The sequence below is a fragment of the Parasteatoda tepidariorum genome, chromosome 2 (genome assembly GCF_043381705.1).
Source record: "Parasteatoda tepidariorum isolate YZ-2023 chromosome 2, CAS_Ptep_4.0, whole genome shotgun sequence".
NCBI classification, from domain to species: domain Eukaryota; kingdom Metazoa; phylum Arthropoda; class Arachnida; order Araneae; family Theridiidae; genus Parasteatoda; species Parasteatoda tepidariorum.
The window spans coordinates 8,105,392-8,127,893 of NC_092205.1; the positions used below are offsets into that span (position 1 = coordinate 8,105,392).

General features: G+C 27.3%; 1 long non-coding RNA gene and 1 other non-coding gene across 2 annotated transcripts in view; both read left to right on the forward strand.

Moving 5' to 3' along the window:
- Positions 1–51: 51 nt before the first annotated feature.
- On the forward strand, positions 52–12,702 carry LOC110282082 (uncharacterized). Its single transcript, XR_011636058.1, has 2 exons — positions 52–7,662; positions 8,600–12,702. It is a non-coding gene; the product is annotated as an uncharacterized protein (transcript).
- Positions 12,703–13,130: 428 nt separating this feature from the next.
- The window catches only part of LOC139424932 (uncharacterized), a 15,517-nt gene continuing 6,145 nt past the window's right edge, over positions 13,131–22,502 (forward strand). Inside the window, exons 1-2 of the long non-coding RNA XR_011636059.1 lie at positions 13,131–18,837; positions 20,059–21,917. This is a non-coding gene — a long non-coding RNA (uncharacterized lncRNA). The remainder of the gene's footprint in view (positions 18,838–20,058; positions 21,918–22,502) is intronic.

Below are 22,502 nucleotides of genomic sequence, written 5' to 3' on the forward strand. Positions count from 1 at the left end.
ATCTGATAATATTCTTATACAAATTTTAATGAAAAAGCTTCAAGGTTTTTTTTTATGTTTAAAACATCTAAAATATTTTATTTTTGTAGTGTAACTGTATAAATGTTGTTGAAATGTTTATTTAAAGTTTGAATGTTCACTTTATAATCCATATTACACATTCAACTGAAGACTAAAGCCAGAGTCATATTAATTTTGAGAATTTACAAAATGCATTTCTATTAAAATGATAATATTAGATTTGTTGCATTGCTTTTTGTATAGTTTACATTCATAAGACTTTTTTTTTATCTCATATTATTTCTGTCTTAAAATACTAGTTTTCTGATAGTTCAACAAAAACATAAATTTCCTTAAAAATCTTGAAACTAGTTTCATAATATTATAAATAAATTTATCTATGCCTTTCTTAAAGATGTAAGTAAAACATTTGATGAATATGAATTAAAAATTTGTAATGTGAAAATAATTGCACAAATTCTTATTATTGGACATATGAATCTATATTTGCTTAAACACAAATTAAAGCTGCAATATTAGATATTAAAAAAAAAAATTAACATTTGTAAACTTACTCATTTAGCTTAAAAATATTACTAGCTTTAAAAGGAAAATAAAGATGTTTTAAACGCTACACTTGTGAACCATCTTTGTTTAGTATAAATTAACTATTTATGAAATGAGTGTTTTTGATGCATTTTGTATTCATAGTTGTAAAAGTTTTCGAATTAGAATTTTTGAAATTTGATGCAATTAAAAATTTTTATTTATGGGGCGTAAACAACATATCACGATTCTGTACCTATACCAGTAGTACCTATTCCTATGATTATTAATGCTTCATAAATAATATTTACTAATACTTACGAGTAATTAATCATCACTTATGTCATTCTAGTATATATTATGACTCCATAAATTGAGTTATGCCCAAATTTCATTGCTGAATTAATTTATGTTATTTAGCAAAGTTTTTTTTAAATATTATTTAATAAGTTTTTAATCTTGTTGATGTATATGTTCTTCAGATGTATTCTTCGTTGCTCGTGAACGGAAGTACAAGATTCATTGTTGCTCTTACTGCTGCTACACTACATTTAATACTACCCACCTTAAGAATCATGTTAGAACTCACACTGGAGAAAAACCATATGTTTGTGACTCTTGCGGCAAAAGTTTTGCAGAGAAGAGGAATTTGAGAACTCATGAAACCACTCACACAAAGAAACACTCATATTTGTGAGATAGTTTCTGGCTCTTGGTGTAAAATGTGTTGCATATATATATATTTTAATAGTTAATGTTGTAAGATTTCCAATTTTTCTTTTGTATCATTTTATACAATACTTGATTATAATTTTTAAAATATTAAATGCAAATTTATTTATTTTCATAATTATTCACTTATAAGAATTAACTGTTTGTGTTTACAGAGTTGTTCTGGAAAAAAACCCTAATAAATTTATGTTCTTTAAACAATAAAGTTTTTATATTAATAAATTTCTATTACAATCATCAAAACTATGTGTTTTTTAGAAAGTTGTTTCTATCACTTGCTTGTCATTGAATAATTCAATTCAGTTTTCTGACAAAATAATGTTTGCTATTGCAATGTATTCATTCATTAAAAAATATGATTTTTAATATTAAATCAATGTTTTTTTTTCTTTAAAATATGCCAACTCTTGTTAATTAAGATAATCATTAAATGTTACAAATTCTGGAAAATTCATATTTTAAGACATTTGAATGATTTGACATAATGTTAAAACCTAAATCATATGTTTTATAATTATTAATTAAACATCTTAATAAGTGTTAAGAATAATTATCATTGATAATGCACTTAGTTTGTTTCTAATAAATTAATATTCAAGAAATTATTGCTGTGGACTTAATAATTTAGACATTACATAAAACAAAGTGCCCAACTTTCTGAAAAGAATCACTTTTTATTTAAAGTTTTCTGAATGTTCAGTCACATATTCATATTTTTTTTCTTTTTAGCGCCTACTGCTGGTGGAAAAAAACGTAAGAGTCACCATTGCCACTACTGCAGCTACTCTACATTTCAAAGTACCCACTTAAAAAACCATGTGAGAACTCATACTGGAGAGAAACCATTTATATGTAAAATTTGTGGCAGATGTTTTACACAAAAAATTACCAAATTACAACATGAAATGATTCATTTAAAAAATGTTCCATAGAAAAATTTTTAAAAGACAATTGGCATCACACTGAAATTTTCATTCACTTTCCTCAACTGTGTAATAATTCTCTTATTCGTAGAGAGATAGGAACTTAAGAGGAGAATTAAAGGAAGGAATAAGAATATAAAAGAATAAGTTGTTGGAAAACAAACTAATTATTAATGCTCCAGCAAACCCTGTTACAGAACAATTCTTTTCAGACACTTAAAAGATGTAGTTTTACTGAGCAAATGTCTTGGCTTTGCTTTAAAAGTGCTCCTATAATGTTTTAACTGTGCCAACAAGGAGAAAAACGGAAATAAATCTTGTTAACTTATTACAAGATATTGCAGTTTTAAATATTTTCTTTACATTTAATAAATTTTTATTTATCCTTTTTACTTGACAATTTTATTAGAGATTGGTGCTTACTGGCCTTGTATGTTTATATCTAGTTTCTGCTCTTATTTTGGGAATAAAAATATGTTTTCCTCTTGTACTTTCAGATGGTGATGGAATTTTTTTGTAATACTTTTTTATTAAATTGGACAAAATTTAAATAATGATCATGAGATTTGGATTTTTGCTTTCATATTATAAACTGTTTCTATGTATGCGGTTGAACAGAAAACTGTCGAAAATTGCTTTCAAATAGGTTTGAAAATAGCTGTTTTATTGTCATCATCATCATAGTTGGCCTGACAACCCAAAGTGGGGCAATGCTTTCCTCTGAAGATTTCTCTTTGATCTCTAATTCTTTTTCTTTGCTGATTTATTGAAATTTAATGATTTAGCGAGCGTGTTTGGTCCGGCCCCAAATCATCAAACTACAATAAAACAGTTGATGCTGAACCAATTTAAATGCAATTTTCAACAATAATTATTGGAAAATATTAAAATTAAGATAATTTCGATAAATAAAAAATTCCATAATGTTCAAAGGCACATGCAGAAGGAGTTCATAATGCTGAAGTGATTCTAGTGGCGTGCAATAACATTTCTGGTCTTGGATTCCTGTGCAATTCTTAATCGTTATGATATGCTCTACCTTTCCTCTAAGGTGGTCTCATGATTTTAGAATCACCCTGTATATTAAAAAAAAAGTTTGAACTAAAATAAATTGTTACCTAAATTATGCATGTAATCTAAACCCAACTTATGCATGTAATAAGTACTTTTAAAAAATCTGAAGTGTTAAGAATAATTATCATTGATAATGTAATTAGTTTGTTTCAAAAAAATTAATTATTCATTAAATTATTATTTTTGGCTTCATAATTTAAGCATTAGTATACATAGAACAAAATGCACAAATTTGTGAAATGAATAACTTTTCATTCAAAGTTTTCTGAAGTTTTTGTGGAGTGTTCAAATTTTTTTCTCTTTTTAGTGAATACTGCTTTTGGAATAAAACGTAAAGTTCACGATTGCCCATACTGCAGCTACTCTACATTTCAAAGTACCCATTTAAAGAACCATGTGAGAACTCATACAGGAGAAAAACCATATGCTTGCAAAATATGCGGCAAGCGCTTTACGCAAAAAAAATCTCAAATCTATCATGAAGTCACTCATGAGTGGAATAATAAATTCTAATAGATAATAGTGGAGTATTCACATAATGTTTAATAGTAAATAATGATAATGAATAATTACTCATTGTATAACAACTTTTTTCTATCTACTTTCTTGAGTACTATAAGCTTCATAAATTTATGGAGACATGTAAACTTTAAATAGTTTGAAATTAAAAGATAAACTGTTTCGCTAGTTATCTCTTTACTGAAAGAATGTAATCATGACGATTAGAAAAACTTCACAAATTAGTTTTATGGTCTACTTTTAGTGGCTTCACTCTTTCTAATTATTTTTCTTTTGTTCTTTCCTAATTGAAGCTCTTGAACGATCTAGTCGTGCACTATATTTCTTCCAAAAGTTACATTTACACATTGTACTGTTCTTAGTATAATTTCCAGACAGGTATTTTTAAATTTTATATTATTTTCCACAAAGTAATGGTTCAATGCACAGAAACATCTTTATTTTCTTGGAAATCATATGTTTTTTCCAAAAAAGAATGTTGTGAAAAATGTGAAAATGTGGCTTATTATTATATTGCCCCAAACTTTTCAATATATTTTTCTGTATTAAATATGACTGATTAATTATATGTGTATTACTGATTTCATTTAATTAATTCACCAAACTTGTGATTTAATTTTTCCCTATCTTTTACCACAATAATATAAAAATGTTAGATTAACCCATATTTAGGATTATTATTTTTCATGTTTTTTTAATAATGATATTTTAAATTTGAAGTATATTTTCATGTAAAATTGAATATTTTTTAATCAATTAATCTTCTAAAATTTATCTCTTTGTTTTTGTTTTCTTTTGGTATTTATTTATTTATTTATTTTTTTTTTTGAAAATATCTCATGATATTTTTAAAGGCTTGCTATCAAAAGACCTTTTGACAGATTTAAAATTAGTGATACAAGTTTGTAAATACAAACTTGAATTTACCTTCTGTGTTTTGTAGTTATTATTTCCGTATTTAATTAACGGACGGAATAAAAGTTTAAATAAATTGGAAAGTGGAACATCAAATATATTTTCTTTTTAAATATTTAAAAGTTAGAAATTTGAGTATTAACATACATAGTTTTTATTATGTGTGTAAAAATTTTTCATTAAAGTTGTCATTAGTGTTTTTGATATTTAATGTTAAATTAATTATTTCTAGTTTTTACTTGAAAATGTATTTGTTTCTAAAATATTTCAAAGGTATTAACAGTATTTCAAAGGGCATTGTAAACTTATTTTGTTAAAAATAAACGAATGATTCATAAAATTATGTTGTTGCTGCCACTTCATAATTTTTTAAGCAAATAGAGTAAAGATACGATTTTGCATAGAAATAGTTGGCAAATAATGCTTATAAAAGTCACGTACAATAAAAAAAATTAAAAAAGCAATGTGGAAGCATTAAAAATAATTTTAAGATGTATTCATAATTTTGAATACACAACAAAAATCTATGTCTGAATCACTGAAAAATGGATGTCGAAGAAAAAATTAGTACATACATACATCAGGAGAGTGTTCATACATAAAAATGTTCAGTTACTTTTTTTTATAAAAAAAACCTATTATCAATCACTTGTAATATAATTTTCAATCTCCTCACAGATAAATGGGGCTCTACTGCAATTAGATATGTTAATTTTTTAAATTATTTACTTTTAACCTTAAACATGCATTGCATTTAAGCGAACAAATTAGTGGGATAAATACTGTTACAAATAAATTAAGATTTAAGTAGTTTTTAATAATAATTCTTTTTTTCAGTGTTTACTGTTTTCGGGGGAACAAAGCGCAAGATTCATTGTTGTCCTTATTGCAACTACTCTACATTTCAAAGTACCCACTTAAAGAATCATATAAGGACTCATACTGGTGAAAAGCCCTATGCTTGCAAGATGTGTGGCAAAGGCTTCAGGCAAAAAGTTCATCTGTTGTTTCATGAATATACTCATAAACCACAGTCAAAATAGTTACATGAAATTTATCATAATTGTTATAATTAACCATTATGTATTATCATGAAATATTCTATTGTTTGTGAAAATTGCAACACTATAAAGAAATTATGCAAATTGAAGCAAACTTACATAAAATCTAAATTGAGTTGAGACACATAAATTATTAGAATTTCAAAGTAATTGGGCGTGTATCACTGTTGCCCATGCTTATTTGTGTCTTGATTAGTAATGTGTGGAAAAAATTTATGTCAATTCTTTTTTAATGTTGCAATTTTTACAAACTTTAGTTTATAAACTCTCAATTAAGTAGTAATTGTTTCTATGTGAAACAATGAATTTGTTATTATATGTCAATCAAGTGCATTCCGACATCAAACTAATTGAAAAATAAATTAGGTTGGGCTAAAAGTTGTCATTAAAATTCATTGATCTGACATTGTTTCTAAGTTTAAAGACACTAAAATTTAAAATTACCACATTGTTTGTGTACCACACAACATTACCACATTGTATGATATAAATTTATATTTATGCATTTTTAATAACATGCTTGGAAGCTACTGTGCAATTTCCATACCACTATTTAAATAATCTTAAAGCACACACCACACATATGAATTTCTTCATAAGGATATTTCTGCTCTTATATGTTTTACCCTCTTTTTTTTCTTTTATTGCTAATTTTTCTCGTGTCTTTCCTTTTCAACCAGTTTTATATTTCGATTGGACTGATGCATATGGTTCCAATTAAAAGTCTCTGTTTTAGTTTATTGTTTCTTTCTAATAAAATATTTTAGAAATTTATGATCTTCAGTAATTAATATTTTTCTATATTCAAATGTTTTAAAATCTACTAAGGAATTGTATTTTTGTTTATGTGTTGTAAAACGGTTTTCTTTTCATGTGTAGTAAATATCTTTGAGAAGCTAGAACTTAAAAAACATTCATAAGCATCAAACTTAGGATAAGCATCAAATTTACAAGCTTGTAATTTACTTAGTAATTTAAATAATATCTTCCATTCCGTCATATTTGTATATCCTTTTCTTTAAAATAAATGTGCTATTAAAAAAACTCTGTAATTAATGCTACTTCCAGTAATACTGTTTTTCCTCTTGGATTTTACAGTAATTTATACACTACTGTCCTAGATTTTAAAATTCTCTCAATATATTGCCATTTCAGTTAAACTATTAATGAGCAATAATTTCCGTGTTTTCTTCATTCAGTAATAATTTGGTTAAACCAATTCTGCTTTTTTTTAAGCTGTTAAAACTTTGAATAAATAATTTCAGATTTTATTTAAGCTAATTTTAAGATTATGGAATACAGCAAAGTACATCTGGTGGTTTATCATCTTCATTTTTTTCAAATTCCCATAATTGCACTTTTTTTGAGCTCTTAGCTTTATCTAATTTCTGTTATAATCCTTATAAAAAATTATTATTATTGCAACAATCATATTTTTTACAAAAAAACTGTATGGTGGTCTCAAACTTTTTTCTTTTACTTGTATAAATGCAATCCATCGCACCAGCTGAAATTTAATGATGTGGCATAGATTTGCGGCAATGAAATTTAACAGATACTCTTTATTACTCCACATTTTTAACTCTGGTCAAAATTTGCATAATTTGATGCATTTTAGACTTCCATTGACTTGTCAATTATTAAATTTTCATTATTAATACTATCACTTTAATATCCATTTTCTTTCAGAGTCATTCTTCTTTGTTATGCCAGGTGGAAGATGCAAGAAGATTCATTGTTGCTCTTATTGCAGTTACTCTACTCCATATCATAGAACATTAGAGAATCATCAAAGAACTCACACGGGTGAAAAACCATATGCTTGCAGGATGTGTGGAAAGCGCTTCTCTCAAAGTGCTGGTCGGAAGGCACATGAAATAACTCACTTGAAGGTGCCGTAATGCAAATTTTGCTTATAAACAATTAAAAGTACCTCTTTCGATTGATTTTACTGGACAGATACTTTTTATACTTATTTACACTGCAATATACTAGCATTGTACTAGTATGGGGCAATTTGTTCTACAGTATAATATTGTGCTACTTGTTCTTTGGTAGTGGAATCATTTAGTGGTTTATCATGAAGTACGAAAATACTTTTATAACATATTTCTGATATTAAATAATTAATCCCAAAGAGCTGAAGCTGTAAAATATGAATTGATTGAAAATTTCATTTACTTCTAAAATACACAAACTGGAAATAACAGTAGACATGTTTCAACAACATTAGTAGCCACCTCTCCATTTTGCATTTTACTCTGATTTGCCTCTTTTGACCACTGTGGTTTTTTCTTGCTCTGTTTTTCTTTTTTGAAACAGTAGACATGTTTCAACGACATTAGTAGCCACCTCTCCATTTTGCATTTTACTCTGATTTGCCTCTTTTCACCCCTGTGGTTTTTTTCTTGCTCTGTTTTTTCTCTCTCTCTCTCTCTCATGGCAACAGTGGCTTTTCTAGTTTTGTTTCCTACCTTTATTTTTTCATTTCTTGCAGGCAACTTGACCTTTTATATTTCAAGGAATTTTTTATTTTTCTCATTCACGTCTGTCGAGTTGTGGAAATGGGCGCCTGATTTTGAGCACTTGAAACCTATCGACTGTAATTTCGAATTATATATTTTTATAGCGAATGAAGTTTTTAATCAAGTAATGTTTCTAGTTGCTAATTATTTTCGAAAGTATTTGATGGATTAAAGAACTTATTGTATTTAAATTAATATCCCTAAAACCATCAATATAACAGTACATAATTTATTTAAAAAGTTGTTTAGTGTCTCTAGACCTTAATTAAAATGTGTACATTAATTTGCCTCTAATTTCTTTCAGGGATAGTGTATACAATTGAGAAGAATGGATTGCGTATTAAGATGCACTGCTGCTCTTTCTGCAATTACTCTACGCATCACAGTGGCCATTTAAAGACCCATTTACAAACTCACACTGGGGAAAGACCATTTCCTTGCTCTATCTGTGGCAAACGTTTTACGCAAAAAATTCACATGTTATCTCATAAAAGAATTCATGAGAGGAGGGGTTCTTTTAAAAGTTAATTAAAAAATTATGTTTCATATAGTCATTTATGCTTTTTTTTAAAAAAAATTTATCAACTCTCTCACTATGCAAAAATTTTCCTAGCCTTAATTCTAATATAGCATGCCCTTCAACTACTATGGATTTTCCGTTGATAATATTAGAGTATTTTTCCTAGTGATAGCAAGGGTAATGTATTAATATTGTTTATAAATTAGAACTAAACCATGCTTCTAGTTTCTCATAAATATTTTACCAAACTTATTTCATATTATAAAGTTTTGCTTTTGTTCCCTACCACTAAATAAACTATTGTCCAAATATCTCAAATGTTGGCAGGTATACTTCAACGACTCTGTTGTCCTGTGACATAAGGTGAATGATTTCTATTATATACTTCAGCAGTTATTCATTTGCAATTTGATTACATTTAGCTCATCTTTAGACAGCACTTTCTAAGTTCATTTTGAAAATTGTGGAAAATCTCAAAATAATGAAAAGTTTCCAGTTTTGCAAAAATAAAATGTGTTTCTGGTCCAATTTTTTTAATAGTTTAAAAATAACTCAAATTCTGAATTGTCTGCAAACTATTCATTGATATTAGATTATTTTCATCTAACTGGAGAAATCTCGACAAATTGGTAATTTAAAAAAAAAAAAAATTTTTTTTTAAACCACTCTAGGTATTTGTTCATAAGTTAAGGTAATTGTTTTCAAAATGACAGTTTATGTTGTTAAAATTAAGGCGCTGGTAAAATAGCTTTTTATTTTCCTTGGTGAAAATGCTTTGACAAGCACCATTTTGGTAAATTTTATTGAAAATCAGTTCTAAAAAAAAAAAGATTTTCCCTTATTTTTGATAAATTTTTTACCAGCAAAATACTAGGCTTACATTTATGAATTACTTATAATTACTAAAATTCAAAATAGTTTTAATTTGATAGCTATGGGAAATATGTAATTTAATTTTTCCGTCTTTTTATCCTTTTCTTTAAACGATTAAGTATAATTATATTTAAATGGATTCCATACAAACTATCTTTTTTTCTTCGTTATTCATTATTTGGGAAATCTCTGAAAGATACATGTGATGAATCTGTGCATTAATTTTCTACAGTTTTAATATGGTTGATCTCTTTGTGCTCTTATTTAAAGTTTAAAACAATTGATGGGAATTAAAATTGGTCATGATAAACGGATAAAATTCTTTTGTTAATCTTATTCCTGGTTAAATGTTAAACATTTGAAACTATGTTTCTACATCTGTTAGCAAGAACTGTAATATGTAGCAGATGTTAACAAAAATTGTAAATTTGTTACCCAAGACTGTTGTTTAAATCAGTTAACAGAAACTGTAATATCTGTTAATAAGAACTATAAACATGTTAAAATGTATGGTGCAGATGTATCTGCATTCTTATAAATATTTATGCATATGTGAAGGATTTCTCTCTTTTATACCAAAAAGAATTCATCTTTTCAATAAGTGTCTTGAATTTCAATATTGTAAGCTTCTTCTTTTTGAAATAAATTAACTTTTAATGAAATTAATGTTAATGGAATTTTCGTTTGTAATTGTCATATTTTAAAAAATGATTTTTAATGACTATAGAATATGTGCATTCATAGATCAATACATTCCATGGGTTTGGGTTAAAATAATGATAAGCTACCTTTTTAAATTGTTGAGAAGAGCATTTTAGAGCAAAAACACAATGATTTCCATGTGAAAAACAAGATTTTTCTTTACCGATTGTGTTGTCAAAAGTGTCTAGAAACTTTCAAAGAACCTTACTGGGAATAAAAACAAAAAATAATTAGATATAAAACCTTTGATAGTAGTGTGACTTATTGCAAACGTGTCCCTAACTTCTCAATTATATAATGTAGAGTTTTCTTAAAGCTTTATATGTCTAATATTTTTATTTTAGTATTAATTTGATTTCAAGAAGTATGTCTAAGAAACTGTTAGTCTAAGAAGACATAAGATTCTTTATTGCTATGACGTAGAAAATTTAACAAAGATATATATTTTAATATATATTTGTTAAATTTTCTACATCTCAAGATTGCTTTTCAAAAAGTTGAACTTTTTAGGTAAATAACTAAATTTGCAACCTTTGGACACAATAGTGATCTTTTCTTTTTCAACCTTTTTCCTCTGTGGTTTTGCCTTGTTTAGGTAAACACGGGTGCCACAAACCCAAAATACCTCAGTGATCTTTTTATTATCATTAGATTTCATTTTTAAAATTTGAATTTTTATCATGTGTATATGTAGTGCCGTAGAAGTGTTGCACAATGTTCAATTAGAGCTTATGTACAAAGTTTTTGATCACATACATCACCCAACCATGGCCGAGCTCCTAGTCCCATTTTAAGGGTTCTATCTTTTACTGACTGTGGGGAAAATGCCTCTTCATTTTGATCTTGATCAGATGATATGAATAGTGACTGTTGTAATCGAACTCACTACCACCGTCCCTCCAACCATCAATGTCAGTGATCAAGCTTCTGATAATTGTCTTAATTAATATGGTCAATTGTTAAGAAATCATCTTTAAAAATGTTATGAAAGATTCTCCCTTATTGGGACTCAACTCACTCAGTTTTTGAATTAGTATTATGAAGTTGCATGTGTGTGCCACAGGCAACATTGTTCTGGTTAAATTATACTTTTATGTCATCGTTTTGTTATGATTTGCATGCTTTTCTGAAAGTCCTTCAATATTTTTTCAGAAACAGTCCTGAGGTTTCCTGGAAACAGACGTGGATTAAAGGTCCATTGCTGTCCATACTGCAGTTATTCCACATCTAATAGTGGCCATTTAAAGACTCATCTCAGGGTTCATACTGGTGAAAAACCGTATGCATGTCGATTTTGTAACAAGTGCTTCACGCAGAAGAATGCACAAAGAGCTCATGAAATTACTCACTTAAAAAAATAATCTTAAAATGTTTTGAATTTAAATTTTTGATTTTCTCACCTTTTTCATGTGTTATAGGCTAACCATTCCGCATGTATATGTTTCTATATGTGTATGATCATCAGTAGATTTCATCATTATAGAGTTTCTGATATGCATCCCTAAATAATTTGTATTATATATTCATTAACTGATAGTATTAGTTTTTTTTTCATCTTTCAGAAAAGAAATATGGAATTTGACTGTTGGTATCATTTCTTATATAATAATTTGGAAACTAATGTACCTAGAAAGTCCTTTTCCAAATTTTAAGCTGGCAACTTTTTCCCACGGAAAAGAGTATCTCTTATGTTGTTTTGTAAGAAAGTAGTGTATAGCAAGGTAAATTCTGCACAGTTTTGCCCACAAATGCCAAAATATGGATAACTGATTTGTAAATAAATGTATTTTTATAGTAAATATATATTTTAAATAAATTTATTAAGTTTTAAAGGATGTAATTAATTGTTTTTTTGTGCATTCCATCAATATGTTTAAATGAAAAACTTATAAATGTGTTTTCTGCAAAGGATCAAAATTATGATGGCATATCTTTGCATCATCCACAAGGATATCGCAAACTATCACCAGTAGCCAATTGTGCAGCTCTATTGTGACACAAATAAAGTACTAGTAAATTCAAAAAAATAAATGTAGAATTATTGACTCTCTTAATACTTAATTGTAAGATTGAGAAATCAATATTTTTGTGTGTTTTCAAAAGAGCAATGTAAAAGCTATTGCTATTTATAAGTTTGTAATTGCATAACAAACCATATAATCAAATCCTTATTGTCCTTATCCAATCCAAATCCTTATTATTATGTTTATGATTTAAAGGCAGTTATTTTTGTTAAAAATCAAAAGTATTTTGTCATCCAAAATGTATAAACTTTATAAGTTGTAAATAAATTGTTTACAAAATTTGAAGTATATACAGATTTTCTTTTCTTATTAACGTTTTATAGTTTAACCATATAAGTATGCTTTATTTTATGTAACATGTTCTTTTTTTAATTGTTATTAAATCTAAGTATTAAGTCCTGTATTTTTTTGTGTGTTTGTTTCCTGAAATATTAAAAATTATATTTTTAATACCAGTGCTACTATTTGTTATCTTGAATGTGTTAAGAATTTAAATTTTCTTTCAGCTCTGATATATGTGGCTGATGGATTTAGTGGGGAACGGAAACTTCATAAGTGTTCTCATTGTGGTTATTCCACACGACGTAGCGACCACTTGAAGTTACATCTTAGAACACACACTGGGGAAAAACCATATGCTTGCAAATTTTGCTCCAAATGCTTTTCACAGAAAAACAATCTGAGATCTCATGAAATAATACACTGGACAAAATATTCTTAAAACACTGACTTGTTAATATTAAAGCATTATGTATGCAAATAAATTTTTTTCTGTAACCCTTTATCAATCATAAAGTAACTATTTTTTCTCACTATTTTATTTTTTAGGAAAGCTTTAAATATTCTGTACCTTCTAAATAATGTAAGCAATACAAACTTTGTTACTTTCATCAATCGTAAAAGTTTTACTTTTTTTTCTTTTTATTTTTTTTGGTTTATAGCAAAGTTTTTTTTGTTCTGTATATCAAAAATTTTGGTACTTGTATCTACTTTTTGATCATTGGTGTTTTTCGGTCTACTTTTTTATCATTATTTAGTGCTTTAAAATTACTTGCATATTTTATTTAAGATAGATATAAATTTGGTCATAAATAAATTAAGAAAATAATTCGGAACATAATAGATAATTTGGACAGGAAAATAATTTGGTCATAATAGTTTCTAAATCTTAAGTTTGTATCTTCTTTAGATTTATAGACTGGGTTTCCATTTATATTTATCTTGTTTGTAATAATATTTATATATCCATTCTTAAAATTTGAGTTTTAAATATGGCATTATTGTTTCACCTTAAAATATATATTCCATATTTTTGTTCAGTTAAGTAGCTTTTTATTTTTTCTCTGTCAAAAAAAATCTAATTTTGTTCTATGAAGTTTTGGAAAAAAGGGTTATATTTCCCAGAAAGAGTTATCATACATTTAAAATATAATATTAAGTGGCATGAAAGTTCTATCATTTCTAATTAAATCTGTGTACTGTATTTGCATAACATCGTTTTTGTTTACACATTTTTTAGTAATAGCAGTGTGAAAACACTAACATTTTAAAACAATTTTTTTAGCAGTTCTAAAAAAATTGAATAGACTCATGTTTATCATCAGAAATGTAAAACTTATTCTCTTAAATTATATTGAATAAAGTGTTCAAAAAATTACAACTTTTGTATGGTTTTTATTGTTAAAATATGCAGTTAAAAACAGTTTTATCTGTAAAGATAAACTTATTGGAAATTTTCTTCTCTTTTTCCATTAAATAAGGCCAGGTATGTTTTGTTAGAATATTTTATTTTATTATGAAATAAATTATTAAAATTTTTATATTCAATTTATCCATTACTTTCCATTTTCTCTTAGGTCTGATTTTTATGGCTTGTGGTTATGAAATGAAAGTTCATAAATGCCCTTATTGTATTTATTCTTCACGTCGCAGTGATGTTTTGAAGATCCATATCAGAACACATACTGGAGAAAGACCATATACATGCAAGATTTGTGGCAAGAGCTTTGCACAAAAATCTACTTTAAGGTCTCATAAACTGACTCACATGAGAAAATGATACGAAAATCAATTTGAAATGTCTATCTGCATCATCAATGTAATTTTAATCATGTGTAAATTTTTCAAGTATGAATTCCATGCATAAATAATTCTGTAGTTTTCATAATTTTTTTATTTATTATTATTTATTTAGTGACACTGAAAAGGCTTTATTTTCATGCTTTTAATTGGACTAATTTTGATAATTTCAGTTTAGTTTCAACCATTTGATTTACATTGGTTCTCATGTAATTCTGAAAATAACCTAAAGCACTGCATCCACCCTCCGAAAAACAGCTGCGCAAGAAACTACTGGATCAAATACAATCAATTTTCAAATTTATATATGTACAATTTTAATTAAAAACTTTAAAAATTCTCTAAGTTCTCTTAAAAAAAATTCCAAATTAAATAAATAAAAATCGAAATTAATGTAAAACTTTTTTTTAAAGAAAGTTAATTGTGAAACAAGTCATTTTATTAAGTGTTCAAGCATTTTACACTTGGGAAGAAATGTACTGAAATTTCCCTACTGCCTGCTAATTTCTGATTGACTAAACCTACAGATAATTCATTTTATTGATGCAGAAATGTCATCAGCTTAATATTAGAGAAGTCTAACACTTAGAAGGGTAATTTGAGTTTCGATTTTTCTTTCCATTTAGTTAACTTGTACATCTCAGAAAATTATCTAAACAGAGTTTTTATTTTTTAGTGTTTCCATAGTTTATAAACCTACATAAATCTGAGAGTAAAAGATTTTTTTCCGAAACTATAATAACCAGTGACTTTTAATTTTGACATTTGAAACTTAAATTTTTTTCTATTCATTACCTATTAATTAAAAAGGAATTTTAAGATAATTTCTTTTTAAATGTTATTTTTCCAAAATTTGTTACCGAAGTTTGTAACTCCTTACACACTTAAATTTTTCTGTTGAAAAAGAATATTTCAACCCCAAGAATTTCTTGTGCTCGTTCTTCTTCTCTCCCTCCCTCCCTCTCCCCCTTGTGTCTATTTCTTTATTTTATTATTATACCTTAACTTTCATACAAAATGCTGTTTATGTTTAGTTCAATTTAAGCTATTTAGTTCTATATTCCCTTGTACTTGGAGAAAATTGAACCAAGCAAAAATAAAGTTTGCATATGGATATAATTTCTATTTTAAATGTTCATTTTAATGACTATATATTTTGAAAGAATAAAAAAAAATTGAAGTAACAGTACCATTTTGCTGTTTTATATGTCAATATGTTTGGTTTTTCCTTCATAGAAATATTTTGATGATATTTTTGCATTTATTTTTGATAATTATGCAAATCTGAAATATATATTTCTCATAGTTTTCTACTAATAATATATTTATTGTTATTTATTAAAAATTGCTTAGTTTTATGACAAAATAAATAACGCTGTTTTTATACTATGGCAAATTTTTGGTTTGTATTAGCGAAAATGCATAAATCAATTTTATAAAAATGTAAATCAGTCTGAGTTAATAAAGGAAGTTATGAAGATTTAAAGACTTAAAGAATAAATATTCGTTTTCCACCCAACCCTCTTATTTATGTACCGATACTCTCTCTCTCTGTTTGCATTCTGAAGAAAAACTTATGATTGCAAACGTTGTGAGAATATTTCTTGCCAAAATTTATATTTTTATTATTCTGAATTTAAAGAAAGGTTTTATGTCTATTCATTTCTACGTATATTAACAAAAAAGTAAACCTTTTTTTTTATTAAAGAACAATTCTACAAAAGTCGTTCTTTGTACTGTGAGTAACTTCACTATGTTTTTTATAAATAGACAGAAGTGCCATTTGTTTAATATATACATATATATATCACCGCTATTTTCCTATCTTCTTTACTGTTGTGTTAAAAAAATTTATATAAACAATAATAATTCATAAAACTTAAAATAAAATTTAATTGCCATCTACTGAAAAATTTTAAAATTAGAGGACAGTGAAAAATAAACTGCATCTGTAATTTATAATGTAAATATAATCATTTTAAATTTTAGAATTTTTTTTTCTAGGTTTTATTGTTATTTATTAAAAATTGCTACATTTTTAGTTAAAAGAAACAAGTCAAGCTATAAATATTGTACCAGTAATTAGTGACTTGTAAAATTTCAAGTCAAATTTTAAAATATTTAATTTATGATGTCTAACCAATGAAGGTAAGCTAGATCAGCAGCCCTCCAGCTGCACATTAATTGTTTACATACTCTCGATGCTAATGGTAACAATACTTTGCTATTTTACTTTGTTTGAACTATTTTACTTTGTTTGTTGTTTTACTTTGCTAGCAATTTAAAGATTATTTGATATATTATTAATTTAAAAATGGCTCTGGGGGGGGGTAGTTATCTTTTTCATATTTGCCTGTGCCTAACATTGTATGAATAACCTTACTTAAGTGCTCTATTTCTAATAATTTTATCGAATTTTTACATGCTGGTTTTAACCCTCTAACGGTCGTGCAAATGTTCCAGTTTGAGCAAGTGCTTTTCCTCTTTACTGTGTTGTCCTATCTAAGATCGTTACTGCTGTACAAAAAATGATGCATCTCAAAATGTGATTTTCTAAGTTTTTGACTAGAGCATTTGGCATCTAAACAAGTTTGTATTGAACTTTTTTGTTTAATACATATGTTTTTACAGCGAGTATAATGGTGAGAATCTATGATGGTTAAAGGGAGGAATTTCCAGTCATTTTTATTATTGTATTTTCTATTGCGTAATTTTGTTACATTTACTAGCTTATGCCATAGTGCTAAGCCAAATGTATTATATTTTCTTTTTCAGAATTGACTCTTGTGACTAGTGGAGTTAATTTTGGAAAGAGAGTCCATAAGTGTCCTTATTGTACTTATACTACCTATCGTAGTGACCACTTGACGTTGCATATCAGAACACACACTGGAGAGAAGCCATATGCATGCAAGATTTGTGGCAAGAGCTTTGCACAAAAATCTACTCTGGTGTCGCATAAAATAACTCACATGAAGAAAGTCATCAACGTTATTCAACGAGTGAACACAGGGCTGTAAACAATATAAAAAACCCTTTTCAAAATTTGTTATATTTACCCACTTATAAAATTACTCAATTTATCAAAAAATGTATTTTGAAGAAAGTTTTTTAATTTTCAAAACTTGATGTTGGTAACAAGAAGATTTAGTCTTTTTTTCATTTCTAATTAATAAAATATTCACAAAATAGAAAATGCTTAGATGTTTTTTTGTTGTAAGAATAAAGAATATTTATTCATGAAAATTGGTTCAACGTATTTGTTATCTAAAAAAACTTATGATAAGACAATGAAAATCTTCAGGATTGGATTTAGTTTTTTTTTAACTCTTATACATAGGCTCTATATTTTATAGTTTTGCTAATGCTTTAATTGTTATACATTTCACAAGTAAGCTTAATTTATTTGGGAAAAAATAGCCTTATTATTTTGTTTAAAAATGTGACTTGTCTTTTAAATAAATTATTAAAGTTAACAAAGAAAATTGTAGCTTGCCTTTTGTTTTCAATAACCTTATTATCTCGCTTATTTTTTATGAATTTAATTCATCATGTTTTATTTTTATAAGGTTTTTCTAAATCCAAGTTGTGCTCTTTTTTAAACTTAATGTAATCTGTTAATTTTTTCTATATTTTTTTATTCAATTTGTAATTCTTATTTATTCATTTCTAAAAATTAATTTTTCTAGCTGATTAAAATATCTTAAAAATCCTTATTGTACTTATGCTTTTCATTGTAAAAATGACCTGAAAATTCATATCCAAATACTCGCTTGAGAAAACCGTATAATTACTAGAATTGTGACAAAAGATTTTGATAAAAACATGTAATATGAGTAGAAGAAACTATACAAAAATAAATTTATATTATATATGTGAACAAGATTTACCAACTTTCCTCACTCATATTTTTTTCATATACCTCTAACAATTCATGTTCTCATAGTAATATTTATTTTGTTAAATTTAAAGTTGAGCCCCTAGAAAAAATACTTCTTAAAAAATTCTAAGCCATGTAAGTATTCATATTGATGTATTATCAAAAAAAACAATTTTTTTTTTTACAGTTTCAAGTAAAGTGTTTTCCAAACTGAAAGTGCAATAGATATTTAACATTAAAGTACTTTTTTCTTTTAGAACTGACTTACATGTATCAGGGAATGAAGTATTACAAGTGTCCTTATTGTAATTATTCTTCCCTTCGTAAAGATGTCTTGAAGATCCATGTGAGAATACACACTGGAGAAAAACCTTATACTTGCAGCATGTGCGGAAAGAGTTTCACGCAAAAGTCGAATTTAAAGAAGCATGAGATGAAGAAATTATGCAAAAATAAATTCTAAAGTATATACTGTTCTACAAAATCTGTTGACATTTCTTGGTGACTTATCTTTATTTTACTGAATGTAAAGTAGATATCCTAAACATGCAATGTTTTATATATTTAGGGGGCTTTTTTTAAATAATAGTGCAGAATTTATACTCATTAAAGTATTTGGATTATCTTATCAAAAATTTTACTTTTTTTTCTTAAAGTAAAAGGTTTTCTAAATAGTAAATGCTTTATCAGTATGAAATACCTCCAAAGCATATTATATAATATTGAATTCTTACTTTTTATTAGATTTTTTGAATGGAAATAAGTCCCAAATTACAAGGACAATCATCATTAATGTTGATTGTCCGTGACTGTCCCAGCCGCTTGTGATTTTTATTTCAGTCCAGAACTGATCTCCGTAGAGTGGATTAGATTAAAGAAGGAAATATTATAAGTGTCCTTATTGTAATTATTCTACACTTTGTTTTGTCTTGGAGATTTACGTCATAATATACACTGGAAGAAACTATATGCATGTAACATTTGTGGCAAAAGCATCTTCCAAAAATCTAATTTTCACGAGACATGAAACATAGAAATTGTGCATCACATGTGTATCATGGTAAAATGCATCCTAACAATATTTGCAAAACTTTTCTCGGTTACTCCTATTTATCTTGCTAAATTTAAAGTTGAGCTACTAAAATATTTTAGAAAAAAACTTTCTTGCATAATGTGTCAAAATTGTAACCCAAATAAGTGTACGGCTACATCATCAAAAATGTGCACTCTTTTCTTCTTTCAAATAAAGTTATATCTGAAGAGTAAGTGATTTTTGTGATACCAATGCAGTGACTGCCACTAATGAAATCACTGTATTCTAAAACCAGCAAAAATAAGAAGAAAAAATTGTAAAAGTCAAATCTGCAAGAACGGAATCATAACAATATCATGGCATGCTAAAACCATCATCCTCACTACTTTTTCTTTTCCGAATAATTAGAATTCAGACATTCCAGTTTATAAAATCAAATGTTCTTAGAATTGACATGATTTTAATAGGTGGTGAGTACTGTATTTGCCTTTATTATTTTATTCCTGAAAATTTTCCTATGTATGTATCATGTTATACTAAATTCTTCCCTTATTAAAGTATTTCTTATTTTGATACAATCGCAGAATTTTATCTCAGTACTTTTGTTTGTTCTTGAATGTTCCACCGACTTGTAATTTTTATTTTCTTTCAGAACTGACTCTTATTACTGATGGATTTAATCTTGGAATAAAATATCACAAGTGCCCTTACTGTAATTATACTTCCCTTCGTAAAGATGTCTTGAAGATCCATGTCAGAAAACACACTGGAGAGAAACCGTATACATGCAAGTTCTGTGGCAAGAGCTTCTCGCAAAGATCTAATCTAATGACACATATGAAGAAAACATACTGCAGATATTAGTTCTAAAACATCTTTAACATTAGTAGGCAAATGCTTGAAAACTTTATATAGGCAGAAATCAGATAATTTTTATTAAACAGAAATAAAATTGCTGAAAATGTATGTACTAAGCTGATCCAGAAATTAAGTATGGCTTATGCATGTCTTTGGGTTATGCATGTCTCACCAACTGTGAAATAAGTTTTTAAATATTGGAAATGAATCTTTCAAAATTCATTTGGCTAAGAGCAAATTTTCCATCATAATATGGAACTAGGTCTATGTGACTTCTAATTTTTTTTCTCATCTCGAAAAAAGTCTTGTTGACTAGCACTTTGCATGTGCTCAGGGGACAGAGCCTTCTTCGTTTAATGAGGTGAACAGGGTCCAAATCCCAGAGTTGGTTGGTCAATTCTAATTCTGCACTCAGCTTGCATTGACCACAGTGCTGACAAAAAATATCCTTTAGTCGTAGATGGATCATTAGTTAATGTCTCGTTGCCGTGGAAGGTTTTTGTGGTTTTCCTTTCCATGTAACTCAAATGCAGGTTATTTCCATCAAAGAGACCTCCACATAGGCAAATTTCTCCCATTACTTAATCCAATAATTTCCTTGTCTTCTGGATTGGGTTTAAAATTGCAAGGCTACGGAGTTAATCATTCGTTGTTGTAACCCCAAAAAGTTGGGTTGGCTTTTCAATAAAGGTTATAAAATCACAGAAGATGCTAGGAAATCGTCCTGGTCACAGACAGCTGAAATCAGTTAAAGAATGTAACACATGCCTTTGTAAACATGGTTTATATGTTGCAACGTTCTAGGCGTGTAGATTTTCCTGTAGTTAAATTCAAATTATAACATATTGCTAATCTTTTTTAATGTCCAAAGAGTATTTACCTCATGGATGTGCTTTGTTTTAGATTATGATAAGTAGCAGTAATGTTTTGCTAATGAGATTTTATATTAGTTTTTATTCTGTTTCTGATATTTTCCTACTTCATTCTATATTATGAAAGCTATCCTTTGTTTAGAATTTCCAAAACCATTTATTATTAGCCTTCACATTTACTCTTTTTTTAAAAAAATGATTTATGCTACTAGAATTATATTGTAACTGGTCTGATTTTTTTTTTACATTGTGATAATTTACTATCTATGTATTACATTCTTTCTGGATGTTTCAAAATCATTTGCTCTGGGGGTTCATTGCTTCTCACTAATATTAATGAAAGCTGAGAACAAAAAATCTGACTATTATAAAAACAAAACTGCAAATTTCAGAATCAAATATAAAAATTATGTCATGACATTTTATGAAGAAAGCTAGTCTTTTTGACTTATTATTCACTCAATTTATGAAAACAAGAAATTTAGCTATTATAAAAACAATACTGTAAATATCTGAATGAAATATGAAAATTATGTGATGAAATTTTATAAAGAAAACTAGTCTTTTTTGACTGGGTTAGGACCTTTAGCTAAGAAACCTAATGCATTGTTGTATGGACCATTAGAATGAGATATGTGTGCCTCATGTGCTCCACGAAATATCCTCCTTGCTAACTCGGTCATGAAAAAAAAAAAGTACTTCAATTATGTCTTCCAACTGATCTGGCTTAAAGTTATGAATTTTTATTAAAAGGTTGCAAGTTCTTGTCACCAATTACAAGGTTTGTTATGTTTCTTATGTAAGCATATTCAGCTGGCCTAAAAAAAACTAGGTTGACTGAATGTAGTGAGCTTCCTAAAACCGGAAGAAATTTAGTGTATTCTTCTGTTTATGCAATGCTTGTGCTTTAATTAACGCATAATTTTATCATTCATAAGAGTTTTCTCTAATTTATAAATTCTAACGGGTCTTAAGCCTAAAATTAATATTGCAACATGAATAAAGTGTGAGGTTTGCCATGTTTCAAGTGTTATTCCTTATTTGGCTATATTTGTGTAAAATAGCACCCTTTTGTTTCATTAAAAGTTAAATTGAAAGAATGCATTATATTGAAAACACTTCAAGTATCCTAATATTAGAAAGTACATTTTTTCATTCTTAGGCGTGAAAAATCAGTCGAAAGTAGTAAGCCGAAAGTCTTGCGACAAATTTTAACTCTGAGCGCCAACTGCGTTTAGTTTTACACGGTCAACCATCCATAAGTGTCATGTGGCATATCTATATTATATAAAACGCTAATACGTACGTATGTATGTATGTATCAATAGAACCAATGTAGTTATTTACCGTTTTTTTAATTATTTTG